Source organism: Podarcis erhardii, assembly GCF_964252035.2.
Source record: "Podarcis erhardii genome assembly, chromosome: 10".
Classification (NCBI taxonomy): Eukaryota; Metazoa; Chordata; class Lepidosauria; order Squamata; family Lacertidae; genus Podarcis; species Podarcis erhardii.
Window position 1 is genome coordinate 65,091,852 of NC_138500.1, and position 20,284 is coordinate 65,112,135.

A 20,284-nucleotide genomic window follows, 5' to 3' on the forward strand; every position below is an offset into this window, starting at 1 on the left:
TGGCATGCTCTGGTCCATGGAGTCATGAAGAGCTGGACACGACTACACAATTAAACAACTGCCCTCACCTCCAGTTTGGTCTTAAAGAGAACTTGTAAAGAAGCCAAGCTAGTTTCTCCTTCACTCATCCCTGATGTTCTCTTGCATTTTAGCTCCATAAATACCTGTACGTATCACAAATGTGCTATGCAACTTAAGTGCTTTGAGGACTGACTTCCCATATGGGAGTGATTTCTGAAGACCCAATGCAAGTATTTAGGACTGGAGGCAGAGCATCCTGAACTCTTTCTTGAGCCCAACACATTTTGCTTTAATCTGTTGACCACTAGTCATACACACACATAGCATGAACCAAGTGCTTAAGCGTATGCAAGGTTGATATAACCCTTTGCATTTTGGCACAATTACAGCCACGACCACAGCAGCCAAATTTTATAAAGTTTATTAGGATTTTTTACAAAGCAAATCAGGAAGACAAAGCAAAAGCAAAATGGTACTTTAGAAAGAAAGCAGATGTTTCAGTTCAAGTACTTAAAGGAACAGGTTGGAGACTGTGGAACATCACATGCAGAGGTGCTCTGATTGCACTATTGGAAACTAATTCCAGTTACTGCTTTAGAAAATTGCCAAACAAACTGTAGTAGTAGACATGGGCGTAGCCAAGGGGGAATAGATCAACAAATATTATTGAAAAGCATTGAAAGTACTCACTTATCTGAAGTTCTGCCCCCCGCCCCGTCTTTCCCAAGAAACTTTTATTTCCTTTAAAAAAAAGCTTACTGGAAGTGTTTTTAATACTGTTACACCAGTTAAGTTGGTGTGGTATAACTGAACAGAGTATTTGACTCCCAATGAGGAAATGTCAGTTTGGTTCTCTGCACAGTGTAAGCCAAGGAATGCTTACTCAGAAGTACCTTCAATAATGAATGTCTGTCAAATGCAATGAAACCACCTTAACAGGTCCATCCTGTTTATGTTGTTGGTATTAAAAACTATAGGACAAAAAGCTCCTTCCAACATTACTATGATTAAGTAAGAAGGTAAAGGACCCCTGGATGGTGAAGTCCAGTCAAAGGTGACTATGGAGTGTGGTGTTCATCTCACCTTCCGAGGGAGCTGGCGTTTGTCCACAGACAGCTTTCCAGGTCATGTGGCCAGCGTGACTAAACCGCTTCTGGTGCAACGGGACACCATGAAGGAAACCAGAGCACACAGAAATGCCATTTACCTTCCCGCTGCAGCTGTACCTATTTATCTACTCATGTTGGTGTGCTTTCGAACTGCTAGGTAGGCAGCAGCAGGGACAGAGCAACGGGAGCTCACCCCGTTATGCGGATTCGAACCGCCAACCTTCTGACTGGCAAGCACGAGAGGCTCAGTGGTTTAAACCACAGCACCACCTGTTCCCTACACTAGGATAAAGTGAGAAGTCTTTGGCTACACAGAGGTAGCCTTTTCCAGCTCCTCCCTATGCCAGCATGATGAGCAACAGTAAAATGTGCTCTTTCCACATGCCACTAGCAAAGCGAAGCATTTTGCATACAGCTTTAGAATATCAACTAATATACAGCAGGTGCTCACAAATATTGGCTAGGTGTACCAGTTTATACCCACCAGAAACACTTCTTCAATGCCTTCCATATGTGCTGCACCAGGAAGATTTTGGGCATCAAATGGCAGGACAGAGTCTCAAAGAAAGATGTGCCCTTCCAAACCCACATTCCCAGTATGTTCACACTTCCGTCTCAGGCTTGAGACATGACTTTACGCTGGCTTGGCCATGTACCCAGAATAGAGGATGGCAGGATCTCAAGGACATTGCTCTATGAGGAGCTAGCTTCAGGCACTAGGCCTGTCCGCCAGACCAAAGATGTCTGCAAATGAGACGTGAAGAATGGCAACATTAACTCCACCACATAGGCATCTCTTGCAGATGATTGTGGTGCCTCGAGACAGACAAGACAGGTTGTGTATACACAGCACTGACCAGAGGAGGAACGACTGCTGGGAGGAACACAGAGAGAAGGAGCACCACAGTGCACCTGCAACAAAAACGGATGCCTTCATCTGACCCATCTGCAACAAAACATGTCTCTCCCATATCAGTCCCTACAACCAGAGCAGGTGCTACAACTCTCCAATGGTTTTGCTTTACTCCCAAAGGGGGGTTACAGATAGGTCTGCCATAGTCAAAACAAAACAAATTCCTTCCAGTAGCACCTTAAAGACCAACTAAGTCAGTTCTTGGTATGAGCTTTCGTGTGCATGCACACTTCTTCAGATACACAGTGTATCTGAAGAAGTGTGCATGCACACGAAAGCTCATACCAAGAACTGACTTAGTTGGTCTTTAAGGTGCTACTGGAAGGAATTTGTTTTTTTTTTTTCCCAAAGGGGGATTCATCCAATGTTTCCAGAGTCAGACAGATTCCAACTAGCAAGCTTCTATTTGTTTTTACTACCAATCTCTCCCAACTTCTCTGGTATGTGCAGAGATTTTGAGGAAGGGCAAGAATTTCTCTTCATAAGCTGATATATGAAGGAACTAAGGAGCACCAGGAGAAAGCGCTGGCATTTTAAACAAACATTCGTCAATCCAAATGACAATTATTTCCAATGGTAGCAGCAACCCCAACTGATGTTCTGCTGCAACACATATCTCATGCTTCGCAATGTAAGAGGTGGCTTTGACGTGATGGAACACAAGAGGAACTAGAAATAAAAGTGGTTTCTTCTTTCTGGATTGTCCTACATAAAACTATGCATCTGTTCCATAGAAGGATGTGTAAGCCATTCACACAAAACCCCGAATGCTCAAAGCTGCTGACAAGAATGTTAAATTTCTAACTCAGATTTTATCGCAACCTCAACTTCTATTAATTCTTTTTTTTATCTTGCACCTTCAACTTCACAATAGCTGGCCAAGAATTAATATGATTATTTATTAAATTTGTATGCCAATCTTCATCTGCAGATCTCAGGGCAATTTATTTATTTTTTTAAAAAAAAAACAATATAAAAACCGCAAAATACATAGTAAAAATAAGAACAATAAACTAATTACCCCCCCCACGACATATTTAAAAGGGAATTGGATGTCAAAACATTTTTGCCTGGCACCTAAAGGCGCCAGCTTAACCTCCTTGGGGAGAGCATTCCACAAATGGGGAGCACTGCAGAAAAGGCCTGCACTCGTGTTGCCACCCTCTGGACCTCTCAAGGAGCATAGCTGTCAACTTACAGATTTGAAAATAAGGGACCAGCAGCCTTGAAAATAAGGGACCAGCAGCCAAAATAAGGGACCTGCAGCCTCATGTGTTCCAGGCACTCCAGTCTTCCTGTCCTCCTGCAGTCTGGTCAAACTCATCCTGGTAGCTTCGAGAACACTGTCCAACCAACTTTGTAACCAGAGGTTCAACTGAATAGAATCTGAATCACATGCACCACAAGGCCTATGCAGCCTCAACTTAAGATGGCTCCCCGGCCTGGCTTTGCACAGTAAAGTTTGCAGCAGCACGTGCAACAAAATGGCGTCCAGCATTCAAAAAACCCCTCAGCTTGCATTAACTAGCCACACACAAAGCATGCTGTGCTGGTCCAGGGGGGAGGTTACCGTGGGGCGAGGTCCAGGACCTGAGTCAAGGGTCGGCAGACAGTCCTCCACGGGCGAAGTGGGGTCCACAGCGAGGAGACGGGCAAGGACAGGAACTCTGGGGGAACTCTGGGGTGCTGGCCGAAACAGCTCTTCAACGACGTTGCTCCCACAACCTGGGACCGGGCTGACTGGCCTTTATCTTCTCTGAGGCCAGGGGCGGTCCCGGCCCCCAGGAGACCCGCCTCTCCTGGCCTTAAGGCAAGCACTCCTCCTGGGAGAAACCAGTTCCCTCCACCTCTCTGCCCTGAGCCTCTGCAGTTCAGGAGAGGCTGAAGGGTTACTGGACCCAGGGGGAGACTCACCTGTAGGCACTGAGTCCTCAACCACCTCCGGAGCCAGAGTGGATTCACCTGGTGCCTGCTCCTGAGGATCCGGCACAGGTGCAGGCGCTTCAGAATCTAGGCCCTGCCCCAGTTCAGCCGGCCCTGGAGGCGGGGACTCCTGTGCAGGCTGGGATTTCTCCGGTTCAGCCTCTGAATCGGATTCCCAGGCCATCACACATGCAAGCTCCACCCCCCAGTCGTTCTTCGACTTCTTATTGGGTGAGCAACACAGCCAAGCAACACAGTTGGAGCCTCCCTCCTCCCTGGCCAGCAGGGAGAGGAGCTGTTTCCTTTGAAATTTAAGGGACATCATTTAAGGGGCATTTAAGGGACATCCATCAATAAGGGACAGCAGCGGGACATGGCGGTGGAATAAGGGACTGTCCCTTCAAATAAGGGACACTTGACAGCTATGTCAAGGAGGGGGCACACAAGGGGCGGGGGCTCAGAAGACGATCTCACAGTTGGGGTAGGTTCATATTGAGAAAAGCAGTCCTTGAGATATACAGTGGTACCTCGGGTTACATACGCTTCAGGTTACAGACACTTCAGGTTACAGACTCCGCTAACTCAGAAACAGTACCTTGGGTTAAGAACTTTGCTTCGGGATGAGAACAGAAATCATGCTCCAGCGGCGCAGCAGCAACAGGAGGCCCCATTAGCTAAAATGGTACCTCAGGTTAAGAACAGTTTCAGGTTAAGAACTTAACCCGAGGTACCACTGTAACAGTTTCAATGAAAACTATCCTATTTTTAATAATAAAAACCCAATATATAAAATCTGAGCACCAACAACTTCCCCCTACAAAAAAATTAACCTAAACAAACCATAAGCATTACAGCCACAGATACATTTTGTTGTATTTATCACTGGAGCTATGTCTGAGGAAGAAATGTTTTTGACTGGAGTCTGAAGACATAGAGAGGGTCAGCAAACTCCTCATGAAAACTTTCCATTGCTAAGAAGCCCTGTCACTTGTGACCAATGGCCACATCCCTGATGGAAGTGGACAATACAGTAGAGTCTCCCCACTACATTAAAGTATGGAGGAAAATTCCTTTTGGGAGGAAGATAGTCCTACAAACATCCAGTCTCCCTAACTGTTTAGAGCTTTAAAAGGGTCAAAACGACCCAATATGACCTAAGAATGAACCATATGTCACACAATAACAAAGATGGACTTCTGACATCAGTCTAGCTGCTCCATTTTGCATCAACATACTTAAGCCCATCCACGGCACATGAATTTATTATTATAATTTATTATTTATTCAACTTATACACCGCCCTATACCCAGTGGTCTCAGGGCAGTTCACAACAAGACCACAACATATAAAAACAAACCCAAGCAATAACCCAATAAACAACCCCCAAAAAGAACCACTTTCTAAAAGGGTGTTGGATGTCAATAAGATCCACCAAAGGCCTGGGTAAAAAGGAATGTTTTTGCCTGGTGCCTAAAGTTGTATAATGAAGGCGCCAGGTGAACTTCACTTATGGGGAGAGCATTCCACAGATGGGGAGCCACTGCAGAGAAGGCCCCGTTCTCATGTTGCCACCCTCCGGACCTCTTGATGAAAGTGGAAGTAGCTTGTGGCAAGGTCATAGAATCATAGAATTATAGAATCATAGAATCATAGAGTTGGAAGAGACCACAAGGGCCATCGAGTCCAACCCCCTGCCAAGCAGGAAACACCATCAGAGCACTCCTGACATATGGTTGTCAAGCCTCTGCTTAAAGACCTCCAAAGAAGGAGACTCCACCACACTCCTTGGCAGCAAATTCCACTGTCGAACAGCTCTTACTGTCAGGAAGTTCTTCCTAATGTTTAGGTGGAATCTTCTTTCTTGTAGTTTGGAACCATTGCTCCGTGTCCGCTTCTCTGGAGCAGCAGAAAACAACCTTTCTCCCTCCTCTATGTGACATCCTTATATATATTTGAACATGGCTATCATATCACCCCTTAACTTCCTCTTCTCCAGGCTCAACATGCCCAGCTCCCTTAGCCGTTCCTCATAAGGCATCGTTTCCAGGCCTTTGACCATTTTGGTTGCCCTCCTCTGGACACGTTCCAGTTTGTCAGTGTCCTTCTTGAACTGTGGTGCCCAGAACTGGACACCGTACTCCAGGTGAGGTCTGACCAGAGCAGAATACAGTGGCACTATTACTTCCCTTGATCTAGATGCAATACTCCTATTGATGCAGCCCAGAATTGCATTGGCTTTTTTAGCTGCCGCGTCACACTGTTGGCTCATGTCAAGTTTGTGGTCAACCAAGACTCCTAGATCCTTTTCACATGTACTGCTCTCAAGCCAGGTGTCACCCATCTTGTATTTGTGCCTCTCATTTTTTTTGCCCAAGTGCAATACTTTACATTTCTCCCTGTTAAAATTCATCTTGTTTGTTTTGGCCCAGTTCTCACAGTTGGTGCACCAGTCAGAATCACTGCCACAACTGCCATCTGGTTGTCTTTAAAAAAACAACCAAGACCAGATCCAGAAGTACTGTACTTCAAAACTACAATCCTGTTCCTACAAGGAAGTTTAACTCCACCCAAACCTGTTGGACACATCCTCCCAGATTTGCTACATTTCCAACCAACAGAACGTATATATTCAGGATGAAGTCTGCTTAGCCATATCCTGTCCCTAAATGATTCATAGGTAGCACCTTAGAGATAGTTGCAACCTATTCATAGTATGGGTGGGACATGGGTGGTGCTGTGGCCTAAACCACTGAGCCGCTTCGGCTTGCCAATAAGAAGGTCAGCGGTTCGAATCCCCGTGATAGGGTGAGCCCCCATTGCTCTGTCCCAGCTCCTGCCCACCTAGCAGTTTGAAAGCAGGCCAAAAAGTGCAAGTAGATAAATAGGTACCGCTGCAGCGGGAAGGTAAACGCCGTGTCCATGCACTGCTCTGGTTTTGGTGTTCTGTTGCGCCAGAAGCGGCTTAGTCATACTGGCCACATGACCTGGAAAAACTGTCTGCGGACAAATGCCAACTCCCTCGGCCTGTAAAGCGAGATGAGTGCTGCAACCCCAGAGTTTTCTGCAACTGGACTTAACAGTCAGGGGGCCTTATTCATAGTATGCAACCTTCATCATATGCAACCCTCTTTCCTGCCAATTTTTACTTATTATTCAAATCCAAACCTCTCTGCTTCTGTCTCTTAGATAGTCTCTGTGATTAAACAAACATTAACAAACAAGAAATTTCTTTTTGCAGACATCTCAACAATGGAAGAACAGTTTTTAATCCACTCTTGTCTTTTCAACTTCTGGCTCTGCCAACTGATGCATTCATGCATGTAGCTTCTTGCTTATGTTCTACAGTCTTTTGTAATTGAAACAAATTACCTTAAAACATTGAATTTGTTAAGTAGGTAATTTTAAAAACATTCAAAAAGCATTTTAAGCAACCATTCTAACTAAATGGGTATGTTAACAAGCATTAAGAGACAGCTTTGAGATTGACATGGTCAGTAATCTGAAGTTATTTTTAACTGGTTGTTTCACTGATCAGCTAAGAATTATTAAGGAATTACTACTTGGAATGCTAAATACCAGATATTTTTAGTTAAACATTTAGCATAATGATGAAGATACAAGTTAGATTTTATTTTTGCCTAGTTTTATAACTGTGATTGTTACAGCAATAAATAAATACATAATTGGGTGTTCAGCACCACAGAAAGCCTAGGTGAGAAAAATATGGTTACTTGTGTCAGTGCATAATCTAAAAACTGATTCATCTGTCATTAACTGCATGCAATGTACATTTTCCTATGCTATGCAGACCAAGCAACAAAATCCAAGGTACTGTATCAACAATTGACTTGACTTCTCCAAAGAGTAACAGAAATAGCACGATATGCTTCACACTGGGCATGCGTTGTCAAACACTCTTGTTCATATTTTAAGTCAGGGATCAGCAAACTTTTTCAGCATGGGGCCAGTCCACTGTCCCTCCGACCTCCTAAATTCCTATGGCCCACAAATAACCCAGAGATGCATTTTAAATAAAAGTGCACATTCTACTCATGTAAAAACATACTGTTTTGTAAGAGTCAGCAGTTAAGATTTCACATGACTGATAACCATAAATAACAATAAATGTTTAGGGAACATACATGTTAAATTAAATGCCAGGTTATGTTCATTTTTATGATGGATTTTAATCGTTTTATTCTCTGTATGGTTTACTTTTAAGTATGCTACTTAGAAACACTAATGATTTCATGTCTTAAATAAAGTGAGGGGGGAACCTTGCCACTTCTAAGTGGTTCAAAAGAAACTTCTAATCATCGAATGATGTCCCTGCTCGTAATGCCTTGAACCTCTGAGTTTACTGAAGAACCAGCAATATGTTTGTCTCTAGATAAGGATGGAGATATAAAGCTCCTGATTGTTGAAATTGATAAGTTATGCCTTAACTATTTGGCGACCCTGAACATGCACTTTTGCTTAGTAAATTTAACACCCAATGGGCAATTATGGAAAACCAAGTTCAAGAAAGTAGGTTGTGCAAGAATAAAGCTGTCCAGACACAGTGCATAATAGTTCTCTGCTTCCAAATAAGACTGTGGTCTGAACTTAATAGCTAAATTGGGTGAAAGGAGTGATGATGGCAGCACATCAGGGCTTATGGCTGAATTTAAAAAATGGTCTTTTGATGTGGCTTCACCTCGGACATCAGACTGCAGGCTTTCCCCTGCACAATTTTCTCCAGCTTCAGCTACTGAGTTCTCCTATTCCTCTAGCACAGATCCATACTTAGTTGTTACCATAACAACAATTGCTGCATGACAATTAATAAACCACACAGTAGACAACATTCTCTTAATGAAAGAGTTTTTATGCAGTGTACGTCTTGTTTTTATGCAGTATACTTCTTCCCATTCCCAAGTTATAATCGAGACATACTGGAATTTTCATCCAAATTTCTCATGCTTCAGTCCAACCTGAGTAAGAGTTGATTTCACCACTGCACCTGAAAGAACAGTGATGCTTTCCGGGAAAATTTAGCAAAAGCAGACTGTTTGGTTTAAAAAAGTTTTCCAAAACATTTTACCAAAAATGAAAACAAAGAACAGCATACTTTTTTGTGTAAAAATCCTCTCACTGGATTACAAACAGCACAGAACTATTTGTAGTTAGACACTTTCTATTTATTTTTAAGTATATTCAAAATCTCGACAGTCTGGTAGAAAACTGGAGTGCGGTACTGATAACACCAAGGGATCCGGGTGGCACTGTGGTCTAAACCACAGAGCCTTGGGCTTGCCGATCAGAAGGTTGGCAGTTCAAATCCCTGCAACGGGGTGTGCTCCCGTTGTTTGGTCCCAGCTCCTGCCCACCTAGGAGTTCAAAAGCACGTCAAAGTGCAAGTAGATAAATAGGTACCACTCTGGTGGGAAGGTAAACGGCGTTTCCGTGCACTGCTCTGGTTCGCCAGAAGCGGCTTAGTCATGCTGGCCACATGACCCAGAAGCTGTACGCCGGCTCCCTCGGCCAGTAAAGTGAGATGAGCGCCACAACCCCAGAGTCGTCCGTTAATGGACCATACGGTCAGGGGTACCTTTACCTTTTTACTGATAACCTCAAGGTCACAGGTTCAATCCCTGTACAGGACAACTGCATATTTCGGCATTGCAGGGGGTTGAACTGGATGCTCCTCAGGGTCCCTTCCAACTCTACAATTCTATTACAGTTTTTATGCTGATTAAAAGATGGAAGCCAATGAGTGGTCAGTGAAATATGGGGACCGGGAGCTCAAATGCAGTGTCTTTCAGGGCACAAGACAGGTCAGGATAGCCACAAACATTTGCCACAATCCAGACCTGGTATACTATTGGTATTTAGTAAGGGCCAAATTACAAATGAGTTTTTTAAAAACTTGAAATAGGCAAAAACCACTCCTTTCCAGAAAGCAAAATGTTCTGGACTTACGAAACTTAAGGATAAAGAAAGAGACTTGTTAGTCTGCTCAGAAATACATGCATTGCACTCCAAAGATAGCACATATTTATCAATCTATAAAGATATGTTGTTCTTTATTCCATTAAGGAAGTTCCATGATGCAATCTATCTTCTAAAAACCACAGGGGCAGCCTCATACGAGCAGGAAGGATCTGCTCCAACAGATTTTGAAGCCTCATATAACTCACAGTTGGTTAATAGCTGGCACATATATCATGTTCCTAAATGTGTATCCGTCATTTATAAGCCTCAATCCGAGGAACAGTGGTTCAAGTGTCAGACTAGAAGTGAGGAAGCAAAAGGTTCAAATCTCCATTCAGCCACGGAACTCACTGGGTGACCTTGAGCCAGTTACTATCTGTCAATCTGAACTTACCCTACAAAGCTATTGTGAAGATAAAACAGGTGATAAAACAGTGCATACCAACTTCAGCTCCATAGAGGAAATTGTAATACAAAAAAAATTAATATCAATGATGCCCCCTGTCTCAATTGAGCATTAGCTAAATTTGTGGGGAGAAATACACACACACACACACACACACACACATATCATCATGTACTTTAAGGTTGCAACTGAAAAAGACCAACTCTGGAATTAGCCGAATTGAAATATGCAAAACTGAGTTGTTGAATATTTTAAACCAGCTTTAAGGATTTGATGTACTGCAGCAAAAGCAGTCTTTGTGAGCTTGACTTGTCAAGTAAAAGGCTGCTCAACAGCCCAAGGGAACAGCAGCCCTCATCTCCATCCCTTGCCGTTTGTCACCTTGCACACATTACACTGCAACAGCAAACAAGTGAAGGTTACAACAGTGCAGTGCCAAGACCACACCCATGTTCCTTATCTGTATCGTCTCTTAGATTCGGGAGTCCTTATTGCCAGTTCCACATGCTCCAGCAATACAGTACCACAGCGTAGAGTCGGAACTGAAGTAGGTCACATAAATACTGTAATATTAGCATAAAACCTTTTGCTATGTCGTCATATTGGACAGTTGTGATAATCTCCTCATAAGAACGTAACAGGTCAAAAATCCATCAGGCCTAGCAATCTGTTCTCACAGTGGCCAATCATTTGCCTATGGGAAGCCCAGAGCAGGACAAATTCTCAAGGGAAACAACACTTGTTTTACCTGTGACTATGTGCAGTTCTAACCTTTGTGGTCCTGTGAGAGTCTCCATAAAGACAGTGATTTGATGAAGCAAACTACCGTCTGATACAGTAGGAAAGTTTCAGGCCTGGTTTTCATATACTTTGAAATATTTGTCAAATGGCACTTGGTCACAAAATAAAAACTAATCTTCTCAACAAGTTCTAACATAAGCCGCTAACAAGACTGTATCCACAATGATAATTAACCCAAAGCCTTGTGTCCTTTTTTGAACCAACGCTGGTGCTTATAACTGCATTGAAACATCACTGCAATGTTGAGCTATGCTATGCATTGAGAAATGTTGCAGGAATAGCTTTGGTGTACCCCATCTGTACTATAGTTTTCATGGTAATACAGCAAGTTTCAAGATTAAGACACTTAGGTAAATTTTGGGTTCTTCGGCCTTAATGGATCAAAATCTATGATGAATAAAAAATAACTATTAAATAAGGTTGAAATTGGTGGTGGGAGATTCATTGCCCAGAAACTGGGCTGCATTATACCATTATACAATTATACCTATATGAAACAACAAAAACAATTTTAAAAATATCCATCGCCTTACTCCTTTCATTCTAAAACCCGCAGGCCAATAAGAGTTGGCGGTAGTTCTTAACTTCATTTGGTTTTGGGTATGTTCCAATTAACTAAGCAAGTGTTCTCTTTTCGCAGTTTAACTTTTACAGAGGCATATCATTCTATTCTGACCCAACACTGCATTCAAAATCCTAATTATTATATATAAAAATGTCTGCTTCATATTTACATAACAAGGATTCATAAGGATGTACTACAACATCTACATCCATATTATGAAACAGTCATTCCAAAGCTGTACAACATTCTCTGAGATAAAGAAAAGAGTGGTTATATACTGCTCCTTGTATACAGCGGTGAAGTTTTCCATCTAATTAAGCTGCTTTAAAGTCTTTACACAGCCACCTATTCAAGATGCCCTTTCATCATTGACACACTATTCAGTGATTGCAATGGGGGAACTATTTGATTTTCTGTTTTGCTGGGAAAGGTTTGTAGCACCCTATAATATTTATACAGCTCTGCTTTCCACTGAAGATAATATTAAAAAGGTGATAGAACATTTTGAATGAGCAAGAGCTAATCAATATCCCATGTCTACTTCTAATCTTCTGTAGCAATTGCTAAGTGTTTTAATTTTTAGCAGCTCTTCAAACTGACAGAAACCTACCAGAATATGTTAAATTGCTTTGTATGAAGATCAGACAGGCATGGGACAGCAATTATATATCACAATAGCCTTTTCTTGGTTCACAGCTCTATTCATCTTTTTGAAACAATGAAAGACAGATTGGACGTAGGGGAATGGATTAGCCACAGGACGACCTGTATTTCCACACAAAAGCCAAAGTGTGGAAAAATGGCACTCTTGTGTCAGCCATTCTTCACTTCTTGGGTGGAAAAAAAAACGTATTAATGGAAACAGCCATTTAAACAGCTCTTTCTCACTCATCTCAGAACAAGTGTTGCCTGTTTTCTTACCACTTATGAGTTGTACAGTAATGCAGTACTACTGTTAATGTGAATTGATTCTGTACATTTTCCAAGAGTAGCCCACTGCCACAACAAAATAGTTATTCTGTATGTTTTTCAAGAGTAGCCCATTGCCACAGCAACAAAATAGTTATTCTGTACTTAACTGGACAGCTTTGAGAGCCAACACAGGAAACTGACCTTGCTAGATTTTTTTTTCAGTATTCCAGTCAGTCTTACCTGCTTTATTTTCTAGGATCACAAAAATCTGAGACTGCACAAATATTATGTTTATGCTGCAGTTAATATAGGCAGTGTACACACGATATATTTAAAGCACACCCACACACCAGGAATTCTGGTGGTGGAAATGATAGCTCTGGGAGGGGTTAACAGCTACAACAAACTGAACAGTTGCTACATTTAGTTAATAAATAGATCTAGCAAACCAACATGCATGATAATCTGGATTTAAGCAAAGGCCTTGCTACCTCTTAGCATGACTAAGACCATTTCAGAGTAAGTGCCTTAAAACTTAGCCAAAGATTACACCCAACTGGGCACAATATTTTCCAGCAGTTCTTAGCTAAAGAACATTGAAGCAGGTGATATTTGAACAGATCATCATATCTTAGTTCTGGCAATTAAGTCTGATCAAGATAAACAAATTGTAAGGTACTTGCTTGATATTATGGGTCCGTCTAATAGATCTTCCTGAAAAAAAGATTATTAAATGGAGATTTTTGGTTTTTATCATGAAATAAGGCTATACAATGGGGCCACCAAAAATGAAGGCAAGGTGTACTAACTTCAACCGTACTCTGAAACAACTGAGTTTATCCACCAACCAACGAACTAACATCCTCAAGATAACAAATTATGAGGTCCAAACATATGACAATAAGAAATGGCTGCTTGCCACATTTATGCTGATGATGTAAGTCTAATATACAAGCAAGTGGACTTATCCAGGGATTTACAAGTGGGAACACATGCAACCCCATCATCTAATACTGAACTAAAGAAAAAGTAAAATTCAGTTCCCCACTGTTTAAAAATGAGTGCATCATAGATATATTTTACCTCCCCAAAAAATCTTAGAACAGTATATGAAAATCAGTATATAAAAACAGATCCAGCCATGCAGGCGAGAAAAATGTGTTTTGAAGCACATGGAGGAATAAACAATATGGAATTCCTTCCAAACCTATTTGATTGTGTGATGTTTTTGTAGAAGCTAAAGTACAACAATCACTGTGAATGATGGCCTTAAAAAAAAAATCAGTCAAAATGCTAAAATAGACTAAGCTTCAAGTTGCCTAGCTACACAGGAAACTTAGGACAAATTCTCTCAGCCAACTTCCAGAGTAACCACACTCTAGACATAAAATAATAAATGGATAGGCATTATTCTCTTGTTCTCAAAAAAAAGTAAACAGCTGAGATTTAATTCCTCTTCTTGTAAAACCAGATTGCTAATCCCTATAGTGTTTTAAGAGGACTAGTTCCTGGATGCATTAGGGAAGTCTATAAATTTGAAAATTCTTATTAAGGGGAAAGCCATATTTTTTTCCTCATGTTAATATATCTACTTATATACAATTCTTAAAACTGGAAAGGCACTAAGAATGTTTCTACACTGCATTGTTCTTAGCAGTATCTTCATTAACAACAATCTTAAAATCACTGAGCAGGAGCTCAGGAAACACTAGCAAGGCATTCCATGTATCTGGTGCACAAAGGGGATTTTTTTAAAAAAATAATAATTCCTAAATACTTATAGATACATAACAATATATTTGCTAGATGACTTACATATTTAAAGTTCATGAGCAACTGACATGTGTAAAGACTACAGTGGCCAATTGGGGAGAGCACTTTGCCAATGAGGCACTGAAAGTTCTTGCATATTTCCAAGAGCCAATATCATACTAAGTGATTACTTTGAATAAATATGGATTCTGAGACATCTGAACACTTATTCTTTTCTTTTCTTTTCTTTTTTGCTAGTATTAGGTGAGGTCCAGATGAAGTTAGTTGCACTTCATTCCCACTGAAATCAATGCGACCTGACTTAAACCACGACTCATTTTTTCCATTGATTTCAATCGGACCTTAGTGCAATTAAGTTACCATCTGCATTTAATCTACTGGTAGCAAAAAAACCTACTATAAAACCTTTGCTGCATTTCTTTTTTTTAAAAAATAGCTACACCTTTTCTCACACCTGAACACACACATATTCAATCAACAACAAGCTAAACTTTCACCTTGGGCAGTGGCTTGTAAAGGATTCAATTAATTAAATCAACCTTCTTGAAGGACTAACCCCTAATATTCTCAGTAAGGCGGCAAAAAAACCCCTGAAAGGCTTAAGAAAAAATAATAACAATAACAATCTTATGTTCAACTACAAAATACATCAGATTCTTCTTGTTTTTTCCCACTTGAAATTGAATCATTACATTTGCTTTGCTTTGGCTGTATTGCTTATTTGTTTGCTTGTTCTGAGACAAAATTTATTTGAACACTTAATGAAAAAACCCCTAAAAATCAGGCAGAAAGGCCTCTTCCACTCTTAGGAAAGAAGGATGGAGGAATGAGCCTCCTGCCCAATCTCTACTCTTCCTTGCCCTGATCATAGAACTTTAGTGCCATCTATTGAAAATGTATTGAATTTGCTTTTTTAAAAAAAGAAGAAAAAGAAGAGGATGACTGGTGAGTCTATATATATATATATATATATATATATATATATATATATGAATGATACATATTTTTACTTATTGGGATTTATAGTGTATTAATACACTTACCAGTGGCTTAGTGTTATTTCAAGTTCTAAATAGCAGCAGAGCAGGTCATTCATCCAGAAGAAAACAACAGTTTTCAGCTTATAAATGTATGAACTAAGGCTAGAGATTTCAACACTGCCCACATAGAATGCACTCAGCTGGAATATAAACCCTGTGTCTTCGTTGCATATAAAATAAAGTTAAAAAAGAAAAAAAAGCCTCTTTTGGTAATAACGTACCAATGTACTAGATAAGAGAGATCTGTGGAACTAGGACACACTGCAAATAAATGGAAAGAAATAAGGAATATCTCAGCATTCGGAATCAGGAAGGGGGGGAAACACCAGTGTATGCAGGCATGCAGATATAATTACCTTCTTTAAGGAACTGGGAGTGGATGACAAATATAAGAAAACAGCAGATAGCTGCTCCTGCTATTGCCCATAAAGCTTTCAAGAGCTGCATCTCGGGTTGGAACTCAGCAAATACCCAGAAAGTCACACAATGAATTTCCAGAGCGATGCATCAATGTTTCCCAGGTTTGAGCCAGCCAGTAACCACACTTCCAAAACAGAGAAAAGGCTAGAGATCGCAGGGAGCCTTTTTCCTCCCCCTCGCTCCCCTCGGCTTGGGGGAGGGGAGAGCAAGGGGGTTAACACAAAGTCTCAAGCAGTAGGAGCAAGCATCCTGATCTTCAAAAGGAGAGCAGCACAGAGTAAGCTGGGTCTGGGCTCCATGAATCAGCTTTCTGTTTCCTCGGGAGTTGAGCAGCATTGGGGGTTGGGGTGGAGTGGGGGGGGGAGTTGAGAGGAAGGGGAGGGAAGACAATCTGGGCAGAATTGCGCAATCGCTCCCCCTGCTCTGATGAGCTTGTTTTTTCGCTGCTGCTGCTGCTCAGCGACGGCTTCGGTTCAGCAGGGAGAGCAATGCGGGAGACAAGCCGGTCCTCTCAGCGCTGATGCTGCCCTGTGGGCACGAAGCTCCTGCAGATGCCGCTCGCTGGGTTCGCTTGGCACGACCCTGTAAAAAAAGAAGAAGAGGGGAAGGATGGCCTGCGAAGGAGGGAGGGTGCAAAGGAGGCTGCCTCGCTGTCCAACTTCCCTCCGACGGCTTCCCTTGCTCGGTCCCCAGAGCCGGCCGCTTCCCCTCCGCGGTTCAAAGCAACTCAATTAATCCTTTCATCGCAGGGCAGCGCAGGTGCCAGCTGGCGGCGGCTGGGGCATCTCTTGCGCGCTTGCTGCTGCGCGAAGCCGGGAAGGGCGCGGGGACTTCCCGCCTCCCCTCTGCTCGCCGCCACCTTCCCGTCGCCTCCCAACCTGGCCGGGGAAAGGCTGGCTCGCTCTTCTTCCCTGGCGCGCCCCGTGCGCCTTCGCCTCGCCTTCTCCACCGCGCACACACGCGCGCACCCGAGCACCCCCCGCCGCGGCACCCGCAGAGCGTCTTGGGGCAAACGGGCAAGCGGTTTAGGAGACGGGTCGCAGCAGCAGCAGCCCACAGGTTGACACCTCCATCGCAGCGTTGCCCCCCCCTCTCCACGGAAATCGGTGCCCAGGCTGCGACGCCGCCGCCGCTGCTGCGGGAGGGATCGGGCGGAGAGACGAGGCTGCTCCTCGGTTCTGGTGGCGGGAGGAAGGTAGCTTCTGCAGGGAGCCCCAGCCCCGCTCGCTGGCTGTAGGCAGCGAGGGGGTTTTGGTGATGCTTTGCTCGAGGTGCGCTGGTACAGGGCGGGGACGGCCGCCTCGGCTTCCCCCGGAGCTTTCCCCTTCTCCTCTTCTGGCGGGTGCTGGTGGGTGTAATCTTCCCTTCTCGGCTGCAGGCTGACGAAGGCAGCTCGGGCTCCGAAGTGCCTCCTCGTCTGCCAAGGCGGCGGAGCCAATTCTGCACGGACTCCAGGGACCCAGCCTCCCTCGGGGCTGCTGCTTCTCTCTCTCCCCCCCCCCACCGCCCCCCTTCGCAGCGCGGAGAGGCAGGAAGGCTGGCCGGCTGCGCGCGTTCGTTGGATGGCGGCGAAAGCAGCGCCTCGGGCGCGCTCTCCGCCAGCAGCGTCTTATTGCAAGACTCCTAGCGCCGTGGAGCAACTTTCGCGGCGCCTCGGTCCCCAGCAGGCTGGGCTGACTCGCTTGTTAAGGAGCATGCCCGAGAGGCGAGCGTGCGCGCTGGGCGCAAGAGCGAAGCCACTCCGGCAAGCTGCTCGGGCTCCGACAGGCAGCTCCCTACGACAAACAAGCAGAGCGGGGAGGTAGGCAGTCTGGCAGCGCCGAGCTGGAACTGCGCCGCTGGAAGCTTGGCGGCAGGAAAGGGGTGGAGAGGGAGACACCAAAGCGCAAGGCAGGAGCAGAGGAGGAAAGGTGGCCAGAGCCGGGCAGGAGCCTCTGCGAATGCCAGAGCTACCTTTCCCACCCCGCCTCGAAATGCGGGCTTTGATGTGGGTGATATTTATTAAAATCAGAGTGACAGACTGGAGGCTTCTGCTCAGCCACCCAGCAGAATGCCAGCGGAGCCGCTTGAATGTCAGTAGGTTGTAGCGATTTACAGAAAGGCAAGTAAGCTGCAGGGGCGCACGGGCGTAGGGAGAGGAGGCGGCGGTGTGATTTACAGTACCAGAGGGACCGACAAGAGATCCCAGACAGTGCGCTTGCTGTGTGCTGAGAAGTGTGATGTAAGGGATGCCACGGGGAAGAAGGACCATTTCGGAAGCAACGTGGGCCACATGGAACGGTGCGGGAAATACAGAAGAGCAGCTTAGAGGCATGCGAAGCGCAGGCTGCTTTTTGCTATTTAGCACTCCCTTTCGTTTACTTCTCTGCAGATCACACTTCCATTACTTTTCTTTTCTGCCGATAAAGTCACTATGCCATCTGCAGCTTGCTGGTAGTTCCCCTCTCAAGGCATACCACCTGTTTCTGATAACTACCTATTGACATCCAGCGGCTCCCCGGGGGTGTTACTATTGGCATTGCATCTCCTTATCATAATTTCTTACACTGCAAGCTATCTACCTGGCAGCAAGTGTCACTAAAATCAATAGGGCTTACTTCATTGAAATTAATGGGACTTGCCTAACCATTTTCGTCAATTCCATTGCCTAAGCAAATATTGCGAAAAATCATTGTGTTCTCTTATTTTATATGCATACATGCATTTTTTTTATGTACTCTTGACCCATCTTCCAAAATAGACTTAGTGCCTGCCCAGTACTAGTACCATCCCTACAACAAACAGTAAATGAAGGTTCAGTGGTATCCACGCAGTCAGTATTCAATCTGTTTAGATATAATTAAGATCTTATTTCAGTGGGTGCCGCTATGCCCAGCAAGACTGCAGAACCGTTTTGGTGCAGAAAGAGTCAGAAAATGTGAATTGCATTTCAAGGCTAGAAAAAGAGTATATAGTTTCTTCAGTGTTGCAAAAACATACAAAGAGAGCCCCACTGAACTTATGTAGGTATACATAGTGCTGTAAGGCTGGAATCCTATACAACTTATTTGAAAGTCCATTTTTGCTTAACAGAATGAATTTCCTTCCGAATATGTAGGATCTGAGTGGAAGGCTGGTTGTTTATGATACTCAGAACAAATCTTCACCACAGATTTACTCTAGTTTTAAAGTTTCTGGCTGTGGTGCAATGAAACAAGATTGGGATCGCTAGCCGAATTCAACAGGTGAACCATAGCAGGTGAACCATGCTCCCATAAAATCGATGTGCTTGTAGCATAGACATGTAGCTGAAGTGTGAAGTTGATGCAGGGCACTCAAATAGTGTCTCAAGCAACCTCCATGTCTGTCTAATTTGTACAGGCCCTATAAATCAGTAGCTCTGGGGTTGATGGAACAGATTTCTAGTTGGCACAGAATTTTTCCTGGTCAGAATGGTTCAACTTTTGTTGTTGTTGTTTTAGCTAAGCAATTCCTCCAAAAACAAAACATAATAACTGCTCCAGTTTCCTCAAGGTTAGCCAAGAATAGAACTGCTACATCAAGCTCATCTCATGGTCTTTGCTTCCACCCCCACATTGTGAAGAAACACCCTAAGAATGTATTAGCTGACGTAAGGAATAGGGTAGAATCCATAATTTTAAAAACCAGGTGTTCTGTGAAGGGGGAAAAGGAGGGCAGAGTAGACGGCAATATTTTTATTTATTTTTTGTAACTGCCCCAATGCTAATCACTGAATGAAGCACAAACCCCAGAAAACAGTGAAAAACGTGAATACTTGGAAACCTTGAAATCTGACAAAATCAAACAAAGAGTTAAGTATTTATTCAAAGCCAATTTGAGGTATAGTATGAAAGGATGAAAAATCAAAATTACAACATAGTTCCTATACAACTGAATAAGTTGGTACACACAGAGCTTCTTGGAGGTGAACTTAAGTCACATATTGTTTTTCTAGTTCCAACCTCAGTTGGTTGTTGGAGGAAACATGAGAACGATAGTAAGAAAAATCTGTAACATGCAATATAAAAATAGTGCAGCAGAAACCTTCTTAGATGAAGGACAGGTATGAAGGAAAGGTACAGTAGCAATTTTTAAGCATATGAAAGAAATGACCATAACCTCCTCTTCTCTGTCCTGAGAAGAAACAGCTTTAGCCTGGCTATCAAATATTGCTTCTTAACCAAAAAACAGATTAAAGAAGAAGAAAATTGAACTGAACTGGTTCAGTCTAGATACAGGGACCTCTACTGGTACAAATGGGCTGTCCTAGATTGCTCATCAGTTCTCTTCTAACATTACTGCATAAATGACATACAGTGGTACCTCGGTTTAAGAACAGCCCTATTTATGAACGATTCGGTTTACGAACTCTGCAAAAACCAGAAGTAGTGTCCTGGTTTGCAAACTTTACCTTGGTCTAAGAATGG

At 43.3% G+C, this 20,284-nt stretch overlaps 1 protein-coding gene across 10 annotated transcripts in view; it reads right to left on the reverse strand.

Moving 5' to 3' along the window:
• Positions 1 to 20,284, reverse strand: part of TAFA5 (TAFA chemokine like family member 5) — a 348,113-nt gene that overhangs the window by 231,645 nt on the left and 96,184 nt on the right. Inside the window, exon 1 of one of the 10 annotated variants that reach the window (XR_014160517.1) lies at positions 15,794 to 17,869. The exons of 8 other annotated variants lie outside the window; for them this stretch is intronic. The gene's annotated coding sequence lies outside the window, so the exon portion shown is untranslated. Of the gene's footprint in view, positions 1 to 15,793; positions 17,870 to 20,284 lie in introns of those variants that run through there. One more of the 10 variants, XR_014160518.1, reaches the window with a different exon arrangement.